Below are 23,067 nucleotides of genomic sequence, written 5' to 3'. Positions count from 1 at the left end.
AAAGAAGTGCATGCCTGTGTCACCATCTCCTGCAGGTCTCCGCGAAACCCAACAAAGCCGCGTTCCTCTTATTAATGATTGATGTGTCCAAATCTCGGTAGAAGTGCCCTGTCAGATCCCAACACAGGTGGGTTTCATCAACATGAGCCCAGTCACCTAGAATGCCTCGCGTTCGGTTAGGGGGTTCTGATCTCAGGATAGGCTGGCCTTGTCTGCTCCCGGTGTTGCCTGATGTGACCCATTTATTGACTTTGTTGTCAGCTGCGCTCTTTGAAGTCAGGGTTTTGGCCATAAGCAATTTATTTTTTTTTTCCTTCTGCACTATTGAAAAAAAAAAAAAAAAAAAAGCCTCAGCCTTGAGGAGAGTGATATGCGAGCTCACTGTATCCACGTCGACGCCGGGATCAGATCCAGCAGGGTGTGACTCGGGGGGGGTTGGTTATGGCCGCCACCTGCCAGACTTCTTTGAGTCATCAGAATTCACTTCAATTTTTTTCTTGTTGCGCTTTCCTTCATTTCAGCGGTTACACTTTTTGTCAGAGGATTATTTCATAAATAGACGATTAGATTCATCTTCGTCTGATTAACAACGGCTAATTAGATGGATAAGCTGCTCATCCGCGGCACGCTGGCGCTGCTCTTCTGGAACATTTCAGATGAGGTGACTTTGAGGATAGTGTCAGTAAATCAATTAAGTCCTCAGTCAATAAATTAAACGGGCAGAAGATAATAAGAGGTACTGTACGTACAGTACGGAAGTGCCACCACCTACTCCTGAATTTGACTTTGACGAATCGATCGAATGGCTCAACCCATACATTTAAACAGATGACAGTATGCAAGGCTGTTATGTTTATTTGTATTGTTCATCTCCAAGTTGCTCCTCACTCAATATAGCCAAGGTTATTAACAGGAGCAATGGTTCACGTGTGGCATTTACAACCTTTAGAGCGCATCCATTTGACAATGAAGCAGCTCGCAGTGACTTTGAACAATGAAACACTTCTATAATCCATACATTTGATAAGAACTGAGAAGAGGAAAAACAAAAAAAAAACAAAAAAAAACAAAAATCCCTCCATCTCCTCAAATCCCTGCAAAGAATGAATGCTCGTATGACAGATGCAAGACACGGATGCATTTGACACGAGGCTGTCTGTTGCGCTTTCTCGTCTGTCAGGTCATTGCTCCATCAAATTCCACACGCCGACTACAAGTTGCACATAGTTATTACATCAAAGCAAGTGCATGGAGTATTACAATAATCCAAGAGAGGGGGAGGCGGGCATCAAACGTGGAGGATACTGCAGTGGGGAAGTGGGGTCAGGACCTTACGCTGCTGCCTGGATAATAAAAGAAGGATTTGTGCTCGGAACAAAGGAGGAGAGGTGGAGGACTTGGGAGCGACAGCGCCCCGAACAAGAGCGAGCAGCCAGTCAGCCGGAGATGACTAAAATACAATACATGACAATAAATGATTTCACGAAGACAACAGAGTTAAATTGCTCGCCACTGACACTACATCTGTCGGCGCACTGTGGAGCCTCGTAAACACGCGCGCTGTCCATCACCGCCCCGCTGAGTGCCGGAAGATGAAGTTTTTATCGCTTTAAAGGAATTAAAATCAAATGCAAAATGATCTATTCACAAAAGCCCCGTCTCGCATACTTTGATCTTAAAACTCTGTCTGCATTAAGGATAACAATTTTGCTTAACATCAAGCACTTCAATCAGACAGTTAGACACTCTTTGGTGGGAATATGTGCCAACTTCCAAGGGCATGAATCAAAGGAATAAGAGGGAGTTGCTATTCCTTTGTTGCAAAGGCCACTTGGCTCAGATACATCAGTGGCTGGGCTTACTGCAATGCCTTGGAGGACTCAGTGCTCAGCGTTGTTATTGATCTGTCTGTGTAAAGTTTCTGCAGAGTGATTCCGCGTATAAAGCAGCTATGCATTTTTAAAGGCCAGCCCGCAGTCCGAGCCGGACATGTAACATTCGTCTATACTCTAAAACCCTAATTATAGCAATTCCGCACTTGACAAATGGTCATTTTCTGCACTCACCTAGCTTATCGGTGTTCTCAGACGTCCACTTCTTGATGCTCTTAATTTGCAGTCATGTGTTTGTGATTGATGGAAATTTCAGCTTGTGGGGATGGGAAAGTGTTGCGGGACTGATGGGCAGCAGAGGTCACTCCGTGGATTGTTATTTCAAATATAGCACGCCACGCTCTTAACATTCCTCCCTCTCCCTCTCCCCATAAGTGCGCCGTATTCTTAACAGTGATCCATTGTGGTGCCTATGACAAGAAAATAATGTATTTCTACCAGAGTCTATCAGAGAAATGACTTTGGAGGTAGAGGGAAGAGGAGCTAGATCAATATGTTTCAGGCAGCTGTGAGTGTTTTTGAAACTGAATTTCCACCTTCCTTTGAGTTGTTTTGACCTTGATCTCCAAGAAGATATGTCTCTGCTGCTCCCCGGCTTTCACCACTCTGTGATTATCCCGTACACTATGAAAGATAACCTGCGTGGTGAGCTCCACTTTTCCCTGGCCCCCCTCGCAGCAGCCCTGCGCCATTATCTTGCCAATCCGAAAAAAAAAAAAAAAAGGAAAAAAAGAAGAAGCTAACAAAAGATGTCACCATGCGGCCATTGCACACCTTCATCCCGTGTGCAACCCTCATTATTATTATTATCCCCTTGCTGTCTAACTGTTCTCGGTGATAATTGAATTTAAATGAAGAAGAGGCAAAGGAGAGTGCTCTTTTTTTGTGCCACGTTAACATGCTGCCATTAAAAGCGCTGGTTGTTTTTAATGGGCCAGGTTTTAAACTATCGAGGCTGCAGACGAGATGGGAGAGGGGTGGAAAAAAACAGCGCCGAGAACAAGGGAGAGATTAGAAAATTGGATTATAATTAGTTTACTGCAAATTGCTCCGGTTCTGGAACACTTTAAAGCTGTGGGGATCTTCAAATCTTCTTGTTTGTGCGTGGCTCGGGCCTCCACGTGTGCATTATCTGTTTTCAGCCGGGTTCATGATGAGATGCAGGGCCGCTACACTCGGACCGAAGGAAATGGGCATGAATGCATGATGGGATTTCTGCCAAAATAAACATCCAGCGCCGTCCCCAGATGATTGCTCAAAGGAGAGGTGCTTGTTGAGGCGTCAGCAGACGGAAACACATGTTGTGACAGTTCACACAGAGTGATTCGATGCATGCAGAAATCAAATGATACGCCACAGCCAGGGAGCCCTCCCAATGAAAACAAAATCAGGGCATTAGCATGTTTCAGCTGCGCCTCAATCAAGGTTGTCTGTGGTCTCCGGTTTTTATGTCCCTCAGAAGGATTGGAGACAGGCAGAGCCAAAAAGCAACATCCGTATGGATATTAGATGGTTTTTTAAGAGAGAAATCTCGCCACAGCTCCGCGCACGCCTTTCAACCTGACTGGTTTAGCCGAGCAAAAGGAAGCGTCTACAGTTCCATATGGTCATGCTGTGCCAAGATGCAGGGAAGAGCATTAGCCTGACATGGACTTTGATAGATGCACACCACATATTGGCCTCAAGGCTGATAGACGTTTGGAATATAGAAGGTGCATCTGCAGCATCTTTTCATTTTGAGGCTGAAAAGCTGTGATGTCCTCAAATGGAAAACACAAACCAATGTGATAGTCAGAAATGTGCACTCAAGATTTACCCAAGAAGCTCACAAATAGGTTGAATTGATTTTTTTTTTTTTTGTGAAGACACCTTGAGAGTAAGTTCACACATATCGAATGCTGAAATGTCTTTATGGTATGTGCATCATTTCTTGGAACAAATCGGGCAAGTTATACGAGTAATATCAACAGAATCAGTTGTGTGTAGTGCAGTAGTGATGGCAGCTGGAGCCCAAAATGCATTACATTTTCATTATGACCAGAGCAATGCAGCACATAGTAAGGTGCACTCTTGGTGCACCCCATTTATTCTGAATGAAGAGGTGGCTGCTGCAGTTCAATGACCTCTTATCTGATGGTGTGCCGCTGTCATTGAAGCCATCAGAGTGAAAGGATTAAGCCGGGCTTATATCGATATAAGTCCCGAATGGAGCTAAACACACACATGCATACACAGACAGTGCACAAACACACACACACAAACACATATGCAATATAGCATGTCCTTCTGAAAAACATTAAAAAGGCATATTAGGTCAGAGCTTCTGGGTAGGAAGATATGTTTTCATCTTGCGAGCAGATGAGGAAAAAAAGAAAGTCAATAGAATTCTCTCAGCTAGATATTAAACAAATCAGCCTTGGCCGCCGCTCCATCCCTGGATGTCAATAGTACAATGACATCACATTAAATGTGCACCACAGAGCATTTACATCATGTGTTGGGAAAAGAACTGAGCCGGCGCCTGCTTTGCTGTACTGATGGAGAGGTTAGAGGACGCGGAGTATGCATTGATCACTATTTGCAAGGATGCAAATAACTATTATCCGTCTACAAGTGTGGACACTCAAGTGCACAGTGGATACGCTGTGTGTCAGGGCATTCACATCTTCACAGTTGCTTAAGACAGAAGGTGACTGTTCTGTCAATATACATGTTGCGATTCCATTGGCTTTTCTTGAGAATACTTGACCTGATCGCCCTCCTTTTTTTTCCCTTCATTTTCGGTAAACATGAAAATGTGCTGACAACACACTCTGCTATTTCTATATATCGGCCTTCCTGTGGGGAACCTTGTGGGGATTTGTTGCAGCAATCAACGCGCGGTCCATCTGACAATTAGATCTGATGACCTTCAGACTGCGTGCTTCTCAAGCACAGTGCAGCCCCCACAATGCATCGCTCCAGCAGCAGCGTATCAAACATTTATGTGCCCTGAAATCCTGAAGTCCCGAAATCCTTTGAAAGCAGTTACTCAAATGATGAGCTGGGCGTAGTTTAATATGCAGCTCAAAAAAACCTGCTTTAATGTTTCAACATTGTCACCTCAAGGCCTAATAACACAAACAGTGCGATGATTAAAACCACACAGTGTAACGCCGTCTGAAGACAAACCAGTCAGGGAGCCCGCGCTTCCTTGTTGTCCTCTCTGTTTCAGCATGCGTGGTCAGAGTTGCGTGAAGACCTGCCTTTGAACCTACCTGCTTTAATGTTCGCTAACGCAGGATTTCATCAGATAGGACCACATTACTTCTATGACATGCATAATGTATTGTTATGTCTTTACACATCTCGATCAAGATGAAGAAAAATGTACTTATGTAGAAGAAAAAAAAGGTCAGCCCTTCCTGCTGATTTCCCACCGGCTGCAACCTATTGTGCTCCCATCCGTGATGCAGTGATATGTGTCATAGTAAAGTGATTAAAGGGCTTAAAATGTTACAGTGGGGGGTAATCAGGCAGTGAGTTGAATTTTAACTTTCTACGGCTACTGCGTTCTGGAGCTGTGTTGTGATATTACAAGCATATCCACCGTGCTACAGCCCTGAGAGTGAACATAATGTCACAGAGACGGACCTGCACAGTGCTGACTGGCTGCACGTATTACCACTCTGCTCTAGTGGGGAAAAATGGTGTGACTTGTTTGTATTTAAAAATAAACAATCACAATCATCCTGCTGCGATTGTCGACCCTGCAAAACAGAGAGCAGTAGGGGTGTTGTATTTTCGCAGGCAGAAGTTAGCATCACTCAAACGCTTATGGGATTTATTCATCTAGACGTATATTATTGGAGAAAAAAAGGTTTTTAGCAACAACAAATTCACAACACTTAAATCATATTTGTGCATTTTAAATGCAATTCCCGGATGTAAAAAGCGACGTTCGGAAATAAAGGAACAACAATGTGGTCGCATGACTATACGTCTCCTCCATCAACCTTCTTACAATAATACACTTAAACACACTACTGTGAGATGGTTGATCGACAAGTTGGAAAGTCAAAGCTGGAATAGATCGCAACTAAAGTCAGCCTGCACAGATCGACCTGCTTTAATAAGTTGCCATGTTCCCTGACAGCTTCCCTAGTTTCATTTAGCCACTTGTTAGAAACCACCTTTTTTAAAGACATGTTAACGCTTTAAAAGTGGCTTATTTACTGACAGTAACCACAGTTATAGGTATGTGTTATTAACACCACAACACGAAGCGTTCCCAGCCGTAGCATAAGAGGAAGGGCTTGTATTTATGTTCTTTTTGAGATTTTTGCGCTGGCGTCAACACGGAGTGATTTATTTTGAAAATTAACCGGATGGTATGTTGTTGTCGTTTCGGTGCGTGACTTCCGGTCTGCGTTGCGCTGTACTCGGCTGTAGCGCTGCGTCGTGCTCATCACGGCAGGTGGAGAGGTGAGCTAGCAGGCCAACTAACTCCCTGCAAGAGAAAAGCTAACAGCTGCTAGCTTGTTTGGTCTTGTACCTGTAGTGTGTGTTCAGGTACAGGAAGCTGCCGTTTTTCACCGTGTAGGGTGCTAGCCTGGAGGTTGTTGTGAGCGCTTCACACACAGACGTGGGGACGTTCATACCCACATCCGGTGAGTAAACTACAGTGAACAGGCAAACTCCAAAACTTTTATTGTGGCCAAAATAATCACATAAATGTTATTGATGGGGTTTAAGTCCAGCTCTGCTACACTATAAGCTTTGATTTAACATTTAAAAGTTATAAATAGTCAATTAAAACATAAAGTATGTGCACAGTGACCTAGAGCGCAGATTAATGTTTAGGTGCTCAAAAAATTGAAACCTAAGGCTAATTTAATTTAACATTTTTTTTTTTTTTTTAATAGTTAGAAATATTGAACACTTTTTTTTTTCTTCCCCTCTCTTCTCTCTCTTTTAAACAGGGCTCTGCTTCGCTCTGGGCTGTAGGAGGCACCGTGTTTGTTCTCACAGATGAGTCCCACAGAGAGAGTTATTGGGCACCGGCCTCGTGGCGAAAAGGAAGGTAATTTTTCATAAAGAACCATGGTGTGAGGAAGCCCGAAGTCCACCAGTGTGTCTCTGCTGCAATCTTACACATCAAACTGTCTCTGATATGACCTTCCTTATGGCGAGTGGAGGCGCAGAGGTCTTAGTTAACTGTAAATCCTATCGCGTTGCTGGGAAATCAGACTGTTAAATCCATTTAAAAAGCTGACAACAGCCTTTGTTTAGTTTTTTTCCCCTTCTTTGCTGATGCCAAGTTTGTGATCCCCGTTTAATAACATCTCACTGTGAATCATGTTGCCTGTAGATCAGGTGTACTACTTGTATTCCTCAAATCAGGATCGCTCATCAGCTTGCGAGTTGAAAATCCCCCCACCTCAAATTACACCAATCTCAAAGCGAGTCATATTGACTAAGACAGAACCGTATGGTGTCATAACTAATAACTCAGCATCTTGATTTACCATCCATAATTCACTCCAGCAAGGCACTTACTGTCTTGGAATAAATTGGAATATTTAAGCAAACAGATATATGCCTTGTGGCATTTAAATAAGTAATACATCTGCCTCCCAAGTGTTCTCAATTCTGTGAAAAAAAAAAAAGAAGAGTGCAATCCAGTATACAAGTTTGATGCACCGCTCACCAGAATGAGTGTTTTATTTTTCATGCTTTTGCCATCCATTAGCTGTGTTTTTGAGCCAGGTTGACACACTTTGAACTACAGTTATTCAAAATGTTGGAGTCAAGATTGAACATTCGTTTGCCGTGCCGAGATGCGGCATGCAACGATGCGTATGGATGCGGTGCATCCGTGGCGAGATGCTCAAAGTGTGCATTTGTGACAGTTACTTGGAGGAGCACATGGTGGTGTCATGTAAGTCTGAAAAAGGCCTATACTGAGAATACAGTGCTTTCTTTCACTTCTGATCACCACTTTTATTAACAACAGAAAGTGTAGCCGGAGTTCAATTCCTCCGTAATCATCGCTAAGCTGAAGCCGAGGTAATGTAGATATGACTCCACAACATGTTCCATTCAGCAGACCTCCTCCTGAAAGGTGCTTAAGGCCTGGTGTTGGATGGGTGGGGGGGTGTGCTGGGGTGGGATGGGGGGAGGGTGCCTTCCACCTCCTCCAAGCTCTTAAGTCACTCTCCAGCTCCGACCCATGAGTTACTCACTGAGCTGGCTCCTGCCTCGCTTTTTCAAATGCTAATGACGAGCAGCGCTGAAAGCCTCAAATTGGGCCATGCAATTCAGCCTGTGGTGTTTGGTGAGGCCCTGCTCATGTTGGAGACCGTGGTCTCTCCCCTGCCTCCCACCCCCCCTCCCCTCCTGGTCTTTTGTGTGCTGCGGTAATAGGCACAGATGTTCCTCTTGCCTCACACAGGGCCACTTTCCCCCTAATCGCCACCTTGTATGCGGACAGCTTTCACCTGCCCCAGCAGCTCCCACTCTCTCCTTTTTCCTCACTCCCTCTCCAGTTCTCCCCCCACCCTTTCTTACACTTTTCCCTTTTCTTTGCACATCCCCCCCCCCCCCGACCTCTGCGAGATGGCCTTCCCTGATGCCCCCCCAAATTTCTCCTTCTCCGGAGCCCGATTGTTTAAACGTTGAATTGTGGCGACGGAGAAAGGCAAGGCGAGAACGGGATGGATGGACAGAGGGTGTAAAAAGACCAGGGGCCAGGGTGATTTTTTTGTGCGTGTGTGTGTGATTTGGGAATGGGTTAAAAAGGGGGAAGAAAGAAAAAAAGAAAAAGGAAAAAAGAATATGGGCGAGACTCTCCTTGCTCCAGCTGGAGAGAATTTGGAACATAATACCCTTGTAGCAGCTCGGCCAAACCTCAATGCTGATGGTGCATTTAGGCTGCCTCCCTCTATTGGGCTAGTGGACTGAGGAGCAAGGGGGGAGAGGAGAGAGGGGGCTTAAAAATTGGACCGAAGTGCAGCTTGCCTCATGGCCCCTGTGGTGTGGTGTGATTTTTCGCCTTGCTCTCAAACTGAGTGTGGAAATGTGTCAAAATTTGGTCTCTGTGGGGACCCCCCCGCGCGAGAAAAAAGAAACTCACCCTCTCGCTGGTGTTCCTCCAGCAACAGAACTTTGATAAATATCTTAATCACCCTGAAATGAGACCATTGCAGGTGCCTGTAAAGCTTAATCGCGCATGATGATGTGAGTTATGTTAGAATTCAAAAGTTGGAAAAAAAAAAAAACACAGTTTGCGGTAACATTTAATAAAAAGGCGACCCAAAGCCACCTTCCTGCTCGCAGAAGATCGTATGACATCACATTTGTTTTTCACTCTCTGTCTACTTCTCGCTCCTCTTGACAATCTAGATATACAGTTCACTCAGAAAGCGTCAGGTTTTTTTTTTTTTTTTAATACAAGTGGGCTTATTTTCACAGCACTGCTTGTATCTACGCTGCAGTACGTGCGCTACAGTGAAAACCAGTTGTTATCCTCGGTCTCCGGAAAGAACCTGACTTTCCCCCAGTTTGGCAGATGACAAGAACATTAATGCATAGATAAAAAAGAGCTTCAGTTGAACAGCTAAGGATTAAATCAATGGATTCTCTTTGGTGGCTTAGTAGAGTGAGTATGTGCCTTGTACTGTATCACTGTTAGGGGGAAGAAGCTTCTAAGAAAACGCCAGTCTGAAGCCAAATAATTGATCATTACTGTGCATGGCACTATAGCAGGAGCGAGGGATTTTAAAATCAATATAGTTTCTTCTGTCTTCCAACACATATTCATTTAATGCAACACTCAGGCCGCGTCAGGTTCGAGGATGTGGTGATTGCTCGGAGAGGAGAGTGGGAGAAAAGAGTCTGATTTCTGTTGTGATGCTGCGCGCGGCGCATCTGACACTTTTGTGATGTATCCTGACAGTTTTATGGTTCAGCAGAGACCTCTTTATTGCGCGCCTTCGCTGAGTGCATCATACTGTAATCATAACTTAACCACGACCTTGGCCCCGGTGCGGGTGGGAAAAGGAGGCTGCCGCGTCGCTTGTGATGCAACACAAGACGAGATAAGAGCTCATGGAGGTCATTGATTTGGTTTTTCACGCAGACGCACGGCCCTCAACGCAGACTTGATGTGAGGACGAACTAACACGCTTGGTTACGTCAGAGTTTGTCACTGAACTTAAAGGGTCACTCCACCAGCTTTGCACATTTAAGCTCTTTGACAGGTCTTGTGGAGTACTTCTTAGAATGTGAAAAAAAGTTACTAAAACGCCTTTTGTGGCTCCAGAGGAAGCTGAATGTAATCTGATAAATGGCCTTCAGTTATGTTACTCAGTGGCTAAGTTGCATTGTGGGTAATGGAGGTGGCAGGTTTTGAAAAGGAAGATGAATATAATGATAAATACGAATTAAAAAAAAAAGTGAAATCCATGGTTCTGCTGTCTTGATTTTGATCCCAGCAGTGTCATAGAATCTTGCAGAGATGACTTTTTTTTTTTGTTGGCTAACCCAGAAGTTAACATCACCCTGGTTCCCTTGTCAAAGAGCCGGTGGGATTCTCAATTGAATGTTGGATCGCTAACTTATTCTCAGGAGTCATTCATTCGGTACTTTACAGAAGTGCGATGCCAGACCAGTGGACTGCTTTTTTTTAAAACCTGCTGCCAACATCGCCCATCTGGAGCAACAAAATACTTTTTCTCACAAATGCAGCAGCGCTTCCCCCAAACCTGTAAACACACTTTAATGTGTAAAATTGTCGGAGTTAACCTTTTACTTTATCCAGGAGGCAGGAGGATGTCGCCAGAAAGGTTCCAGTGTTACTCACTGAAACAGCATCAGACAGTGAATGTGAACTTTACTGAAGGTGAGGCTCTTGCTGTACAGTATTCAGTAACTCCCACACAAACAAACACACACCCACACACACAAACACACACACATGCTATGCCCAGCACATTCAGAGCGGTGTGATTATTCAGCCTTTCGTCAGCTGTTTGATTGCTTCTCTCAAAGGGCAAAGCCCTGCAGTAGTGTGCATGCAGGATAATTAGTGTTGTGATTGTACTCAATAACCACGGGTGCCTGTCTGCGAGAGCCCACAGGCCACTTTGGTCAGTTTGACTTGATGCACACCAAAGGAACTTGCACTTATTGAGCCAATCAAGCAAATTATTGCAGGTTACAAGGGTTTTGATGATATATTTATGCAGCATATGTATGACAAGACTGCTGATTCTGTAACAGCAACAACAGCCGCACCTTCCGTCTGCTGAATGGTCTGATTCATATTCTGCGGAGGCCTGAAACTTTTTCCAAGGCTGTTGTACAAAACGCCGTCATCTGATCACTTTTTCACACGCTCGGTTGATTGGATTTACCTCACTGCGAGTTTAATTGCGGCTCATTATTTGCAATTTCATAAACCGGTGTGGGCGAGATTAAACTAAAGATGCTGCTCGTAAGCCGTTCGGAAAACATCGCCTCTCTCGCGTGCGTTCAAGCATCCCATCTCTGCCTGCAGCCCCTCACGGTACCCGGCGACCAAACAGCTTCCCCGCGCACAAGATGTGTGTCAATATTTGACCATTTTCCTCCAGAAGGGAAAGAAAACATTTATTTCTGTGGTAAACAACAGATTTTGAAGTCGCCACAAAATACTGTTTAATAGTGGATTTACCTGGAAGGGGGGGGGGGGTTGTGTGAATCATGAATCATTTCAGTGAACATTTCAAACTCAAGTCTTATTCAAAGGGTGTTTATTTTCAATATTCAAGGCATTTTAAAATGCCTTCAGTGGCAAAGGTAGCGCAGTGGTAGCGTGTCGACGATCCAAAGCATAATTAAACGCTTTCTTTTTTTATTTCATTCACTCTGAAGAAAGACAAAACAGCGCGCTACCGTCCACTTTGCTTCACAGGGACACATTTGCATTGCGTGATTAGGTGATCGACATATTTCTCTGACATCCCCGTGTCAGACAGCACATTTGCAAAGTCTTTGCAGGTCTTAATGAATATTGAGTGGTCTATCTCTTTTGCCTCCCAATTAATGAATAGATGTTGGTAATTATTTGACCAATGCCTCTCTCTCATGACATGTCCCATATCCATCACTAAGTTAAAAATAAATTAAAATCAATACAGCCAGCAGACTCTTAGGACAGTGTCAGTGCTTCCTACGGAGGGACCCATGCAGGTCTGAATAACAACTATTGATCCTCCTTGAGGAATATTCTCTTTTATCACCTCCCCTCCTCTCCATGCGCACACATGCGCACACACACATACACAAGATAAGTGTTTCTTCTCCCTCTTCTTTCTCCACCGTAGTTACACACATTGGCAGCCGCTGACAAAACCTCGTCTTGTTTGTTCTTATCGTCCCATCCGGCGATAAAGAATGCAAAAAGATCGGGGAAAAGTCGGAAACAAAAAAAAGAGGCAGCGCTCTTGCCGATAAAAGCCGGCGCGGCTGTGATTTATATTTCAAGCAACTCCCTCGCCTGTCCCCGCGCCTCCGTCCCCTGTGTGGTAGGTGGCCATTGTGTAAACAGCTCCTTGAAAAACAAATGGCTTCCCTAAATCGTTGTAAAGAGCTGTGGCAGCTCGATCCTGGCGGAGGCCCGGGGAGAGAGGGGACGGGAGATAACGTGTGTCAGCAAACATTGACTGGGCTTTATCACAATGAGGTTTCTGTGTTGGAGGAGCTAAGAGGCTGGCCGGCTAATCGTCCTCCACAGAGAGCACACATTCCTACAGGTCAGGGCTCAGGGTTATATGTGTGCGTTTGTGTGTATGTGTGGACAGAAGGACTTTTGGTATGTTTATGCTCAGAGAAAAATGCAATTTTGTCTTTTTTTCCCCCCCCCCCTCCCCACTCTGTCGGCTAACTTTGCATGCTGTGACCTGCGATAAGCCCGACGGAAAAGCGGTGTTTGCAGTTATGACTGTGATGACTATTTGTTTACCCTTATCTAAACTGCACGATAAATCATAGACGAAAAGTAACATCTGGCGTGGTAGGGAGTCGGAGAGGAGGACGACGACTGTGTGTGTTTTTGTTTTGCCTCTTTTTTTTTTTTTTTAAATGGAGGGGTCACTCTCAGCTGCCGGGGAGAGGGTGAGAGTTTACTGCTCAAGGACAGACCGAGGAATTAAGTTTCACACAAGCATGAAGGGGTTTACTCTCTTAACAAACGACATCCGAGGAGAAAGACACACTAAAAGCACTCAGGGTGATTCCGCTTCAGCTGTGAGGTTAGCCTCGAGGCGTCTTTTCATCGCGGTTCATGACTCGGGAGTTTTGCCCCTTGTGTGTCTTTAAGTGTTTTCTGCTCCGTTCTTCTAGGGCACCTCTCCTCAGTGCAATAACACCCCTTCTGTCTGTCCTCCATCCACCCGGCTGCAGTTGCAAATCCCGGCCAACAGATGTCAGCCTCTCCAGTTGGTTTCCAAAACACTGCTTTGAAAAAAAAAAAAAAAAAAAGAAAAAGCCATGCTGTCGGTGCATTCAAAGCCTCAGACAGTGCACTGAGACTTAGAGAATTAGCGATGCAGAAGACATGCTGGTCTGAGGTTTACTTTGATATACATCATGTATGTTAATGTAATTCTTTATTGATCCCCCCAGGGGAAAGACTCTATTTTTTTTTTGGCTCCGTCCCGGTGGGGGAGGTCAGAGTGAAGGGTCAGATACAGCATTACCCCCCCACCTCACCCGGAGCTGGTAGGGGACCAGTGTCTTGTTCAATGACACTTCAACACGATGAATGCGTCCTGACACGGGGGTTTGACCCCTGGTCATGTGATTGAAAATAGCCTATGGTATTACCACCTTTCTAGAAAGAAAATAAAAAAAAAAACAAAAAACATCTGAATGGTGGTGCATACTGGATTTCCTCAGAGGGGGTCAACTCTGCCCTATCCCTAAAAAAAAAAAAGATTGCTGTTCGCTCTTTGCCACGCATAAAGCCGAACGGTTTAATCCTGTTTAGCCGTTGGGCCTGTGATACCTCCTGGGGAATCGCTGCTATCCTTATCGTATTTATCCAGTGATGACAGATTAGTGGGCGTTAAATGCACTTCACATACAGTAGACATCGGCCCCCCGATTGGTACAGCGAGTTTCAGGGAGGGAGGGTGCAGACACAGAGCATCTTTTTTTCTGTTGTCAAAAAAAAAAGATGAATGAAAACCCACTCACTGAGCCGACCGCATACTGGAACAAGATAATTCTTGGCAATAAGTCTTAAACTGAACATCGTAATAATTCAGCGGCGGTGTACGCGCGCTCTTCTCGGCGACTGCTGCATCTTAAACTACTGCTCTGACAAACCGATGCAGTTTGCAGCGGAGAAATATCCTGTCAGGGGTTTTGCATGGATGCTGTGGGTTTTTGCATGCCGGGGAGTGGTTTTTAGAAGGTCGCAGCATAGAGTTGTGTGCTTATGCTGTTCGGTTACTATGGAAAAAAAAAGGTGTTGGGATAATGCTCATGAGCTTACATACACACACACACACACACACACACACACACACACACACACACACACACACACACACACACACACACACACACACACACTAAGGAGCTGAATGTGCAGGGTGAGTCTGTTCCTTCCAGGCAAGGGCTTGTCTGAGAATCTAAGAGGCAGGCAGGAAGGCACGAGGTGGAGACCTCTTCAGATCTGGCTGCTATTAACAGTCTTGTGATCTGCTCATGTTTACCTACTCTCACAACACTGGTACTTGGGGCTGTGTGGAGCATGGGACGCGGGGCCCGGCCCCTTTGAAGTGAAGTTGATCCCTCAGACTACGCTCTTGGTAATTGCACCTTCTCTCCCTCTCTCTCTTTCTCTCTTTCTCTTTGACCCCCCCCCCCCCCCACCTTCTCTCGCCTTTCCACATTTTTTTCCCCCTTTCTCACCCAGATGAGGTTTAGAGGATGCAGATGGGGAGCTTCAACTGTGATTGTAGGCCTCTTCACGTCCCCGCTCAGCTCTGCGCCAAATAAAATAGCGAAAAAATGTAAAAACATATAGAGTGTTTTTCCAAGTGCTCAAAGGTGCTTAAGTGGGGAAAAAACATCTTAGCAGTAGTGAGGGATTTTCATGTGAGAGAGCTTATCGCCATCGCTGATACTGTAACTCCCTCTTCTTCTTTTTCCTCTGCCGCGCAGCTTAAAAAAATCATGTCTTTCCACCATAATTCACTCTACCAGATTTAGATTATCATAATTGAAAAGTGGAAGCGAACGCAGTGTGAACAGACGGAGCATAAAATGTCCATGTTAAGCAGCAGATGACAAAAAATGCCATTTGTTTGTGCACTTACTGTCTGTCGATAAAGTAGCCGTAATGACACTTGATTTGAATTTTGCCTTTTTCTTTTTTCTTTTCTTTTTTTTTTTTTTATCCAGAGATGTTTACTCCATCCACTGTCAGTGACGGTGCGTTGTGTTCAGTGGCGTGCGGCGTGGAACACCTGTGTGTTGTTGTAATTACTTTGATTATACCTACTATGGGGTATTACAGCAGCCTGGAGAGAGGGTCCAATTTAACCTGCAGTGAATTTCAATTCTAACTGAAAACGAGAGAGAGAGAGAAAAAATCGCTTGCTGGAATATTTAATCAACGGAGAGATATTCGTATAGTTGCACGCTGTGAGCTCCTGTGTGTGTGTGTGTGTGTGTTTTTGTGTGTGAATATAATAAGCAACAGGGATGCATATTGGACTGCGGAGTTCAAGGGTTGCACTTTTCCTTTGCTTTTGATCAGTTTGCCATGATGGGTATTGGTCTGCATCCAGACATATGACAGTCCAGGGGGCCTCATTGGTGAAGCCTGCTCTCCCAAAAGATGCCAGGTGCCTGATTCGGAACAAATGCTCACAAACAGAAACACAAACACACCAGAGGGACCCCGTGTGTGTGTGTGCGCGTGTGTGTGTATTCCCCTCTTTGACTAGCAGAAGGGTAAGGTTGGCAGGTATTGAACTGCGTTGAAGTAGAACGAGCAGCCATGGGCATCTCCCAGTTCATGACGCTAGTCAGAAAACTGACAAACCAAAGCTGCTTTTTATTCTGCAGCTACAATGTAAATGGAGCTCCCTCCTGTCCCTCATGCAATCACCCCAGACCCACTAACTGTACAGACAGTGTGTTGGATTCCCTCTCTTCCTCCCTCACTTTCTCTTTTCCTGTCTGTCTCTCGTGGTCCTTATATATCTCCGTCTCCCTCTCCCTCCACTCTGCTCCCCCTTGTCTAGTTAGAGGGCAGATATACCTTTCTTGCCAGACATGAGAAACCTATACTTTATCACTGCCACATACGGGGAAAGGTATTTTCTCCCAAAGGGGAAACTGGCGTGCAATTATAATGTTCTCGCTGCCCCAAACATCCTTCGCAAAATATATAGCATCCTGTTTTTGACTTACATGAGTTTATGATCTCTTGCATGGCATCGCAGTGCTGCGCGTCTGCTGTGGGTGTTTCTCTTTATGTCCCCTTATGGCTGATTCACTCAACAGTGCAAAGGCTTTGTAAACCCATCTGCAACTGTGAAATGTTTGTCGTCTGTCATTTATTTGTAATATGACTGTATTCACAATTTGATACAGGTCATGATTTGTTTTGGATATTCAGATATTTTCAGATGTTCTTCTGCTTATTAGCATAGGCAGTGCTAAAGTCTGCTGTGGCCCAGCGTAAAAAATTCCAGGGTGGCCCTCCAACCAGCATTCATCACCATTATGGTTTAAATAGTCTAAAAATAAAATGATTGAATCAGAAAAAATAATCAAATTTTAAAATATAAAAGCATTACAATGACTAAACAACTTCAGCAAAGCAATGCAAATTCAGTGGGAATCACATGGTGGGGCCCCCTTAGGGATGTTTCCTACTGTGATTTCCATTCAAATTATCCATTGGTTTTTAAGGGTTAAGGGTGTGTGATCACTAGGTGAGACATATCTCTGGGGTAGAGTTGCTCTTTGGCTGTTAGGGTCAGCTCTGTGCGTCGCTTAGTCAACAGTTTGCTTGACTGGGGTAGAGATTCATGCAAAACATGACAGTCCATATTTCCAGTCAGAAGGACAAACAGACTTAGTTCAAAACATTATAAAGACTTTAATATCAAATAGTTTTTGGATGCAGTATGTAGGTGGAAATGTGAGTGGCATATTCCTTTTCATCAGCCATGAAACAGCTTAGTAGGAATAGGATCATTTTTTGGAATTATGGCGAAAGACAATATTTTATGCATGCAAATGGAAATTAACAATTAATTAACAATTAACCAGATGTTTTCATATACAGGACCCTCTGTGGTGGGAAACACTAAAACTGTTTGCATCCTTTCCATTGAGAAAAGCCTTCACTTAATTTTTTTTAATAAAACAGACTCTTCAGTTCTGATATGATTGACACTATCGTGGCAGCTATGCCATTTTTGTAGAGGCCAAACCGTGTAACTAAGATGTTATGTTGGCACCCAAAAAAAAAAAAAAATGTCTTACATTGTGAAAGAAGTGGCTGTAAATACATATCATGAATACATTTATATTTTGAGTGTCACAACCTCCACAAAGTAAATGGTTTCACTATCTTACGTGATCCATTAGTAAAGTCTAGAAGAGCTGCAAGATTAAATCATTTCATATCTATCCAAGTTAGTCGGGAGCAAAACCAGAAGTTAGTCAGCTTGACTAGTGACAGTCTCTCCTGCACAAGTTTTACGGGCCCCAAACAATGCGAGTATTTTTATGTCCCGGGAAGTCAAGATTCTTTGGCTTCATGTGTCACTGTGCAGCTCTCATAGGAATCGACAGGGCCACGTCTCCAATGCTATATCTAGATTTTCCTTATTAGATCAATGACGCTAACCCCGTGACGAGCCACCGTTTTCAAGCGAACAGTTGCTTCGATGGCTGCAGCGGCCAGCAGTTCCCCGTAGGACACTGATTTGTTGAACCACAGTGGTTTGCCCAGAAGTGCATAACTTGAAGCCTAGGAAGATGGATTTACGAGTTCATGTGATCGCACGACCTCGTGCTCCGGCTGCCGCCTAAGGTAAGTAGTCACTGACAGAATAAATGCTTTTCCAGGGCGAGATGGATTGAAAACAGCCATCGTAATTAAAAATGTCTCGCGTCCAAACAACGCAAACCTTTAGTTTCACGTGTGTTTTATCCATATAAATACTCTCGCGAAGATAGTGCAAACACACCTGTGATAAGTTGTAGTAAATTGCAGACAAATAAATTGAACAAGTAAATGGACAAAATTGCACATGACAGCACTTTGAGATGTCTGGAAGCAGTTTTTGGGGGCCGCACACTGCTGCAAGCGTGCCCGTCATACTCGCTGGCTCTCACCATCAGAGTGGTAAAGTGGGACAGATGTTGAGGGTTAGGGAGGCCCCAGTGGGATAGTGAGAATGATGGCTTGGCAGGGAGTGCGGGACAATAAAGGGAGGAGACGGGGGGAGGCCAGGGTTTTCCTTTCACTACACCTGACCTGCCCTGGAACCTGTTCAGCCTCATCCGAAATGAAAGAAAGGTGCCCTTTGTCGTGCCCAACACTAATTTACATTTACACCCTCGCAACAAGGATTCCCGACGTGCCTCGTGAGAACGAAGAGGGAGACGAGGCTTTTCGAAAAACGCTGTTGAGACCGAGGAGGAGTGTGGGTTTCAAACATTTAAGAGGGCGCCTGCGTAGAATAACATCCCCTTAGAAAGACGGGGAGCGGAGAGCTTCAAAGTGAGGAGACATAAAAGTGCATTCTGAAGAGTCCAGTTATCAATTCCCGATTCATTGAGGGTAGCGGATCGATAACTGTCCTCCTGAATTACAGGACAAGCCTTTGAAGTGAGCAGTGGGCGTACAGTAGAAGTATAATGCTGTATATTTTGTTTTCCTGCAACTGATGCTCCACGGATTTTATAAACCAAACTATCAAACTTCACAGAGTTTTTTTTTTTTTTATATTCTGCACAGTGCACCAAACATGTCTAATAAATGAACATCAGTTACTCCAGTTTGCATGTCTCAGACTGAGCTAGAGTTTCAAATTTCAGTAGATTCAGAGCAATGAAAACGGATGCTCTGGGTTTTTACCGGATAACTTTTCTTTTTGTGGGTATAAAAAAAAACAAAAAAAACACCCTGCTTCTTTTGTAGGAAAAGCACTGTTTTGTCAGATTGGTATTCAAGTTATCGCCGGATGCTGCATAATTTGAGGCTGCAGCTGCCAGAGCATGGCAGACCTTCCATTGGTTTTACATTTTATGAGAGTTTACATACGCCATGTTTCTTCAAGTGGAAAATTGTTTTCTGCGTGATGCCAACAGGTGGACTCATTAGAGAGTCAACATAATCTCGGTAATCATTCCTCTCTGCAATTAGAAATATTGATCATTTACATATTATCCCGAGCCACGGTTGAGTTTATTGTTTGACTCAGTAATGTTTTCGAGGGCCAAACATCTGTAGCAAACAGCAGTCGGGACGGGTGTTAGAGATGTGGACTGCGCTTTGACTGAGAATAAAAATGTGAACATTCAAAAAGGAAGCGCGCTCGACTAGATTTGTTTCACTTGGTTGTGGCAACTTATGAGGGACGCAACGGAGGAAATTAGGTGATGTAATCTGAGATAAACAGAGTCCACACACGGAGGAGGAAGGGGTTGGTGGACGGGACACATGGGCACTGGAGTTTCAGGAGGCTGCTGTTCGTGTCACATGAAAAACCAAAAGTCATCTTAAACATCTTATACACCATCACATACTGATTACTTTACATTACTACCATAGCTTACTTATATTAATACAAACCATGATCCAAACCTGTCGAGCCATACCATGCAGTGGAAAAAAAACGTCTAAATGGGTGAACGAGGGTTCCCAAGTCATGAACACAGGCCGTCCTGTCAAGCACAGCTCGTGTCCACTTCCACCCTTTTCCGTCTTGCGGGCCCCAGTCGGCCTGCAGATGTTGACCGCGGACTGAAAGGTTGGCTCGGGGGCATTTTAGTTCGCTGCACTTTGTTGTCTACCTCTCACTTTGCGAACCGAACCTCGCCGGCCTGGCCTCCCAGGTCAGCCACAACACCGACTCGCTTCCAGCTTGTCAACGTGTCAGGGTGCATGCAGGCGTGCTTGAGAGGATGGAAGGGCCGAGGCGGGGAGAAAGGGAGACAGACACATGAAAGGCTTGCATGTTGTGAAGATGGTAGTTGGAGATGGCCCTCTGAAAACACTGTTCACATTATGCTCTGCCTAAAGGGAAGAAGAAAAAAAAAAAAAAGAGCAGTCCAGTGGAAATGAAATGACCCCTCTGGACCTGCTGTCATGTGACATCTTTGTTTTCCAAGCCTGCGGTCCAACCTATACACAGCACAGACCTGTTCCAGCAGCACGGATCAAATTTCCTCTCCTAATCTATTTTGGGTTGCTTCTGTGGACTGGAAACTAATTAATTACGGTGCTATACATACTTGACAGCTATGGATCATCATGTACATGTTCCCACAGTGGCTGTACCAACCCCTGCATTCTGCCGCAGCCCCTAGTATAATCTCTACATGTGTTCGCAGACACATTAAAACTGTTCTCACAACAAGTCCTGTCATTCTGCTTCAGCCGTTAAAAAACATTTCCAGCGTCACATCGCATTAGATCAGCGGGCGAAACGAGACGCCCGCACTTTAAAAAACATTCCTGTTTTTAAACACTTTTTTGTGGGATGAAGCGGGGATTTGAATCGCGTAGCGTTTTTAAAGAGGATTTTCACCGCGGGGAAACAAATCCGTCTTTCTGAATAGGTCTGTTTTGAAACTTGCACGATGATAAGTCCCGGGCCTCTCGTCTACGCCACAGTCTGTTGACGCAGCGTACACAGATGTTGTCCCGGCCAGTAGGGGACAGATGCCCCGGTGGACATAAACCACTGTGTCCCCCTCTCTCCATACTGTTTAAGTCACTGTCCAAACAGGATTAGTGCCGTACTTCAAAGTGTCAGAACAATTACAGCACCGACACCAGCGTGATTTGGGGGTTATGGCTGACGGTGATGAACGCCTACTAGCTGTCAGTTGTCACCGCCCTCTCGCCACCTCCATCTGTTCCTTTTACTCATGCATCAGATTGGCCTTTTTTTTTGGGGACAAAAGATGCAGCGGTCCATCAGAGCCCTGGGAGGATGATCTGTTGGGCTGATTAAAGATGGCCGTTGGTCATCAGCAAACCCAATCCAGTGCTTTTTTTTTTTTTCTTTTCTTCCAGGGTAGCGAATGTATTTCCATGGTGTTTCCTCTTATCTGATCGAGGAGACAAATGGAGAGATGCATTAAACAAATGGTGTCCGATGCAATCAAACCTAGTCGGTATCTGTGGTGCATCCTGAAGGTAATAAAATTGTCAGGAATTAATGATAAATAGCCTTTTATTGTTTTAAATTCTGAAGAGGAGACTGAAATCCAGCAGAGAAGAACTGGGATCCAACAAGACATAACACTATCAGAAACCGCAGAATGTGCCATTTTTTTCCCCTCTGTGCTAATCTTAACTTCTTGGTGTGGTGTGGTACAGATTTGAAGCATTCCTTGATATATTCTGGGAGGTGGGGGGGAGGGGTGGGGCGGGGAAGTTAAGTTCATCGCTTGATGAAAAATGAATTGATGGAAAAAAATTTACCTTGAATGTCCTGGACAAATACATCCATAAGCCACTTACGTAGATAAGCTAAGTGGCAAACCTTACTCACTCCTTTTAATATGCCTCGCTGGCGCTCAGAGAAAGAGGGAAAGCAGTACAGATATGACGTACCCTCTTGCTCCCCCTCATTAATCTTAATAAAACAATTGACCCCTGAATAGCTTATTCCTGCCCTGCACCATTAGGCTGCATGACCGAGGCTTTAAATATTAAGCAGGCTTTGTAAAATTTGATAAAATGTTTAGTAAATGGCATAAGGCGCGGTACACTCACAGGCTTTTTTCTCTTACCCCCTCGTGTTGTAAATGATAGATATGTTTTTATTAGACAGAATGCTGTTTTAAGCAGCGTTGCGGTATTGATATTTGCCGTTCGGCCTTGCATGATTTAAGACGGCAGATACACGCGAGCCCATCAGGCTTTTTACCTCCCCTGCCTTTCGCAACTAGCTGCTCTGACATGATCTAGCCGGTGCATTTTCATGATTTAAAAAAAAAAGAAAAAAAAAAAAAGATGGCAGTGAATGCGAGCTTCACTGAGCGCCTACAAGAAAGCTATAAGCCGCTTCTCCTCTGTGTTATGCTGCACTTTTCCTGCCCCTTTGCCCCCTCAGACCGCGGCGATGGAGCGCAGTACATCACACAATATACAGTAATTTGTCTCTGATTAAAATTTCTGCTGAGCTTTGAAGCCCATACTGGTGTTCTGTGCTGAAGTGGTCTTCCTCGTCTGGTAAAAATTGAAAGCCTTTTCATCTCAGAGGGCTTAAGGGGTCAGAGGAACACCAAATAACCCTCCCTGTTGTGTTTCTCCCCCCCCCCCATCCTCAGAAGCTTGTAACAAACTGCACCTTTGTCGGACGCGGCCTCTGTCAGGCCGGGGCTGGGGGGGACTGCCCTCGGGTTCAGGCTTTGGAGACCCTGTCAGCTTCAAAATGGGGTCTGCTTTATTTCACCCTCTGACCTCAGGCCCGAAAAGAGCCACGCAGGAAAAACAGAGAGATATACGATACATCAAGGGCCAGTGAAACTCCACGGCTGGGAAATGAGGAAGCCGCAAACTGCAGAGTGAGCAGAAAATGAAGGAGCTTATTGTAGGGGGGATTTTTTTTTAACACCACAATTCCTATTTGAGGGTGAATCAAGGTTGCTACATTGCGAAGTTTTGCCTCTTGACAGATAGACTCTGTGAAGAAATGTATTGTCGCAAGTCTGTAAATAACCCGATATGCAAGTGAGCCGGTCCGTCGCGAGCTTTGCATACGATTCGCACCTTTCCCTGCTTCCAATCATTTATAGATAAATAAATAGATAACACTGGATCAGGAATGAGGTAAATTCATTAAACAGAACTGTGCGGGCGTCCAATTTTCTTTAAGTGTGAATTTAAAGATAATGAAGTGCAACATTTGATAAGAGCCAGCAAGGAGGGAATGCTCGT

The 23,067-nt window shown here is 44.6% G+C and overlaps 1 long non-coding RNA gene across 1 annotated transcript in view; it reads left to right on the top strand.

Annotated features, from left to right (window-relative positions):
- The first annotated feature begins 6,295 nt into the window (after window positions 1–6,295).
- LOC119004728 overlaps window positions 6,296–23,067 on the top strand; it is a 44,100-nt gene continuing 27,328 nt past the window's right edge. Inside the window, exons 1-2 of the long non-coding RNA XR_005070283.1 lie at window positions 6,296–6,541; window positions 6,854–6,954. This is a non-coding gene — a long non-coding RNA (uncharacterized LOC119004728). The remainder of the gene's footprint in view (window positions 6,542–6,853; window positions 6,955–23,067) is intronic.

The sequence above is a fragment of the Acanthopagrus latus genome, chromosome 16 (genome assembly GCF_904848185.1).
Source record: "Acanthopagrus latus isolate v.2019 chromosome 16, fAcaLat1.1, whole genome shotgun sequence".
NCBI classification, from domain to species: Eukaryota; Metazoa; Chordata; class Actinopteri; order Spariformes; family Sparidae; genus Acanthopagrus; species Acanthopagrus latus.
This window is presented reverse-complemented; position numbering and strand designations above follow the sequence as displayed.